A 6,000-nucleotide genomic window follows, 5' to 3' on the forward strand; every position below is an offset into this window, starting at 1 on the left:
TCCTGACCTCAGGTGATCTGTGCACCTCGGCCCCATAAAGTGCTTGGATTACAGGTGTGAGCCACCACATTCGGTCTCTGAGTGCTTTCTTAAAAGACCTACAGAAGATGTGAGGCCCTTGAGCCTGAAGATTAAAGCAAAGTCATTCCCCAATCCCAGACTGAGAGTAAAGCCTTCCTTACCTACATACCTAGTCAGAACATCTCTCATTTGCAGATGTCAGTAGCACATCCAGCAGTCCTTAAGTTTCAAGTACAAGATCTTTGGTTATATACCATCAGTACAGCTGCACACTGTTTATTAATACACATCGCACCCCCTGCCCTATAACCTGCATCTATCTTTCATACACCGAACTCCATTTTGGGTCATCATCTGAGAGATGACACCAACCATTGAGTGATGGGTGTTGCTGTTAGCCACTCATCAAAAGGAGCACAGACGCCGGGGGTTTGTGGTCCCAACGCCCACCAGCCCGTGCCAAAGAACCGTGTTCTTGGACCTCTGCCTCCACACAGAGGGCACTCATGAAGGAGGCTCAGGGGTCATGTCCCAGTGCCTAAAACCTGCTCTCCTGGGTTGGGGAATGGGGTTAGTTCCAGCAGACACAGCCTCAATTCTTTGGTGAAATAATACAATCAAATCCTCTGTAGGTGCAGAAGATGAAGATCCTCACCGCCTACCCTGTTCCACCTAAACAATGGCATGATGTTGGTAGTTAGGTTTAATCCACCCAGGTGCCTGGGACATGGGTGGCCTGACCCCAGCAGCTATCTCCCTGCCTGGGGTTCCAGAGTGAGGGCTGACAGGCTAGAACTCTCAGTGGCACCCCTGGCCGCTCAAGCCTGAGGGAGCCAGGGCCTACAGAGACCATCATGAGAAATTTCTACATGTTTTTTTTGTTGTTGTTATTGTTTTGTTTTGTTTTATTCTTTTTTGGCTTTAAACACATTTCCAGGAACTCACATTGGTTACCAATGTAAGGGACCGCCTTAATGAACATATTACTCCAAGGATATAGAATTCCCTTTCGTTGTCACAGCCTCTTTTTCTGCCCACCCTGTCTTGCTTCCTATTTCAAAAAATGTCTTTCTGACCTTTAATCCCTAGATCCTCTTCCTACTTTCTTAGTTCATTACCTCCATTCTGACTTGCCTTACCTCTCCACTCACTATAGGTCAGTTCTTGTTGCTGTGGTTTTGTGTGTACGTGTGTGCACTTATTTCCTTACCACCATAAGCATGACTCTTCATTTCTTTGACTTCCCTGCATTCCCAGTCAGAAATCTTCCCTCATTCACTTGTTTTGTTACTTTCTCAAATTGTTACATGCCACTGGGACATCAAAAGAGTATGCTGATTGGATCTACTATGAATATAATTTCAGAAGAGCACATACAGCTTTTTAGCATCTTTTTCATCATCTCTTGTATTAGTCCATTTTCATATTGCCATGAAGAAATATTCAAGACTGGGTAATTTCTAAAGGAAAAGAGGTTTAGGCTGGGTGCGGTGACTCACGCCTGTAATCCCCGCACTTTGGGAGGCCAAGGCGGGTGAATCACCCGAGTTCAGGAGTTTGAGACCAGCCTGGCCAACATGTACTAAAAGTACAAAAATTAACTGGGCATGGTGGTGGGCGCCTGTAATCTCAGCTACTTGGGAGGCTGAGGTAGGAGAATTGCTTGAACTCGGGAGGTGGAGGTTGCAGTGAGCCGTGATCGTGCCATTACACTCCAGCCTGGGCAACTGAGTGAGACTGTGTCTCAAAAAAAAAAAAAAAGAAAGAAAAAGAAAAAGACGTTTAATGGACTCACAGTTCCACATGATGGCTGGAAAGGCCTCACAATCATGGTGGGAGGCAAAGGAGGAGCAAAGTCATGTCTTACATGGTGGCAGGCAGGAGAAAGTGTGCAGGGAAACTGCCCTTTATAAAACCATCTGATCTTGTGAGACTTATTCACTACCATGAGAACAGCATGAGAAAAACCTGCTCCTATGATTCAATTACCTCTCACTGGGTCCCTCCCATGACACATGGGGTGTATGGGAGCTTCAATTCAAGATGAAATTTGGGTGGGTACACAGCAAGCCATATCATCTCTTTATTACATTTTCTACCTTTGCAATTCTAAACCTTTTCCATCCAAGATCTCAACTTTTCCTCCCCTTCATTCTCAACAGAGTGAGTTGCCTTCTTCTTCAAGTAGAAGTACTTCCCACTGGAGCTTCCACAAATATTTTTGCATTTTTCCATTATGTATTTTTCTTCTTTCTTCTCTGAGAAAATGGTTCTCCTTGCAAAAGCTAATCCCTGTGACTTCAACTCAAAACCCCGAACTTCTCCAGGATTAGACTATCGGTTGTCACATTTTACTTGCATTTTCAGAGTCCTCTACTGTGTTGACTCTTGGGCCTCTGCTTTCAAGCTTATGTCTTCATTATTCTTTAAATAATAATCATGAATATTAATATAAAATTTTCCAGCAGCTTTGCCACTTCCTGAAACTATTGACTTGTAGTTCAGTGCTCCCTTACTACCTGTGAAGTTTAATATTGAGTGTCAACTTGATTGGATTGAAGGATGCGAAGTATTGTTCCTGGATGTGTCTGTGAGGGCATTGCCAAAGGAGGTTAACATTTGATTCTGTGGACTGGGAAAGGCAGACCCACTCTCAATCTGGGTGGGCACCATCTAATCAGCTGCCAGTGCAGCTAGAATAAAAGCAGGCAGAAGAACGTGGAAAGACCAGACTGGTTTACTCTTCTGGCCTACATCTTTCTCCTGTGATGGATGCTTTCTGCACTTGAACATTAGACTCCAAGTTCTTCAGTTTGGGGACTCAGACTGGCTTCTTTGCTCCTCAGCTTGCTGACAGCCTATTGTGGGATCTCACCTTGTGATTGTGAGAGTCAATACTCCTTAGTAAACTCCTCTTATATATACATCTATCCTATTAGTTCTGTCTCTCTAGAGAACCCTGACTAATACACCACCAAACTTTGTCAATGCATGTCTCTGCCCATTACCGTTGGTTCTTGTCCCTACTCACTGTGGAACCCCTTAGTATCCACACCTTGCAATCTGGCTTCCCCACCACTCTGCTTTAGCCATTCTTTGCAATCGACAGTGACGTCTTCTAACTGCCAAGCCACTGGGCTCAGTCTTTAGCATCCTCGACTTTTCCAAATGATTTACCATAAAAATGGTTCTGAACCATTTACCAGGTTGATCTGTGTCTCTCCCTTCACATTATCTTCCCAAAGGCTCTTTTTATAAAAAAGGAAACGGTGGGTTTTAAAATTAGCTATGTGATTTAAATTACTGTTATTACTTTTATTTAATGGTCTTAGTTCCTTTGACGGTCTACCAGTTTGAACACTTCAAAAGAAGCCAGACACCTGAGCATCTCATGTCATGCATCAATAATCCCAAATTAGGTAGAATTGTTGCAGGCTGAATGTTTGTATCCCCCAAAATTTATAGGTTGAATCTTAATCCCCAAAGTGATGCTATTAGGAAGTGGGGGACTTTGGGAGGTAATTAGATCATGAGGATGCCACCTTCATGAATGGGCTTAGTGCCCTTCTAGAAGGGACTTCAGAGATCTCTTGCTCTCTTTCCTCCGTGTGAGGATACAATGAGAAGCCTGCTGTCTGGGACCTGGAAGAGGGCCCTCACCAGAACCCAATCATGCTGGCACCCTGGTTTTGGAATTCCTGCCTCCAAAACTATGGGAAATAAATTTCCGTTGTCTATAAGCTATGCAGTCTATGGCATTTTTGTTATAGCAGCCTGAACTGAGTAAGACAAATTTTATATACTCTCTCAATCTTTTCTGTCTATACATTTGCTTGAGGAAGGAGGACAGAGCTCTAACTAGCCCCAAGGAAATAGCTAATAACCCTAAGCAGAGGCAAAGCAATTATCAAGAAATTAAAGGAAATCCTACATGAAATTATCTGTCCATTCAAAGCTGTTATCTCTGCATTGAGGAAATAATGCCAGCCCTAGCAGAAAGTAATTCCTCCATTTGCTTCAGTGATTCTATATCTCCTGGCTCTCCTAACACTCAAAATATTTCTTTATCATCATTCTTTCCTCTTTTCCTTTCTTAAATGTGGTGGTCCTCCAATATTTTATCTTGAGACTTTTCCCTTTGTCTTCGCTCATTCTCCTTTCCACTTATGTTCTTAGGAAGCACATAATAAATCACTTCCAGGCATACAGATTCCAAATTGCTAGCCCAGAAAGATCCCCAGTCATAAGATACCTGGTTTTTTTTTTATACTGCCTGCTGAATATCTTGCCCTGCAATGCCCACCAGACTTTCTCACTCAACATTCCAAACTGATCTCAGCATCTTATCACTATAACTAGTTTCCTATTTCAATTTTCATAATTCCAGCAGCACTGCCCTTCTCCCAGATGCCTACATTTGAAAACTAACTTTCCTCCTCTGTTTCTTCTCTGTCCTTCCCTCCCTGTATTGTATGTCCCAAAGCTATCGAAAGTGCACTTAGACTAAGCTTGGCATGTGTATTCTTATGATACCTATCTTATTCTGTTGGGAATTATACAGATGTGACCATTTTAAGGAAAATCCATAAAAAGAAATGAAATTTAAATAGTAGTATTTAGATACTTAAGTTAATATCAATGGTATTATTCATTCTACAAAAAAAAAATACTTCTGTATAACCTCTTGACAAATACGAGATGTAAAATTCAACTTCTATGTCTAATAATTTAATTTTTATAGGCTAAAATTACATGCAGTTATAACATTTTTGCCTACTAGAGGAAAATAGTAACATTTTAAAACTATATATCCGTCATTTGTCAGAGTAATTTTATTTTAATATGAAAAGTTTAAGCATACAAAGAAGAGAAAGTAGTAAAATGAACTCTCATGACCATTGCTCAATTCAATAAATACCAATATTTTGCCATGTGTGCATAATATATTTTTTCTGTTCTTTTATTTGTTAAAGTATTTAAAGCAAAACCCAGACATCAGTTTACTATATTCCTGTTTACTTTGTTATGCTGTTATAATAGTGTTATATAATAGAAGCATATAAGCATATCCATTCTAGCACATAAAGCATGTAATAGTGTTATAATGTAATTATAACACTAGCAAAATTGATGGTCATAACTTGGTGTTGTATAAAACCCATACTGTATTCAAATTTTCTCTATTATCTCAAAAATGTGTTCTTACAACTGTTTTTTTTTGGGGGGGGGATATTGTTTTGTTTTGTTTTAATCAGGGGCCACACAAGTTCTACCGAATGCATTTTGTTGTTATTGCTCATAATTCCTTTTTAGTCTTTTTATTTTCCATACCATTAACTTCTGGAAGAAACCAGATCCATAATATTCAAACATCCCACATTCTGCGTTTGTCTGTTTACTTCCTTGTGGTATAGTTTAACAACTTGTTCCTCTACTCTCATAGTTTCTGTAAACCGATGCCACTAGTTTTGTTTTTTGTATTTTGTATATTTTTCCCACTGCCTGTGGGCCACTCAAAAAAATACGTCTTTCAGTGATGCCTTTTTTTCCTGGATTCATCTAAGTTGAGTTTTGATCTTTCAATAGATACCAATTATGATGAATTAGTCATATTCTAGTGATTTCCCTAAGAATAGACTGATGCCTTAATGAGGGAACTGACAACACATAAACATGGGTTGAATAAAAGAAAATTATTTTAGAAGAATTCAGGAAATGACATTAATTGTTTTATATAGCTGAGTTCTTTGATTCAATATGCTGTACTATAAGAACATTCTCTGTGGTGTTATTTTATATACATATATATATATATATATTTGTTTTTGTCCACTGTTCTGGCTCATACCTCCCATAAGCCCTTGCTACAGTCTTTGTTATAATGATGGGTGTATTTGGCTTCAGGGATAGGCCTCTGCCTTTCTCCTGCCTTCCTTTCACTCTCCTGTTTCCCTACCTCTCTGATAGTGGGTGGGTCTT

The sequence above is a fragment of the Theropithecus gelada genome, chromosome 4, assembly GCF_003255815.1.
Source record: "Theropithecus gelada isolate Dixy chromosome 4, Tgel_1.0, whole genome shotgun sequence".
NCBI classification, from domain to species: Eukaryota; Metazoa; Chordata; class Mammalia; order Primates; family Cercopithecidae; genus Theropithecus; species Theropithecus gelada.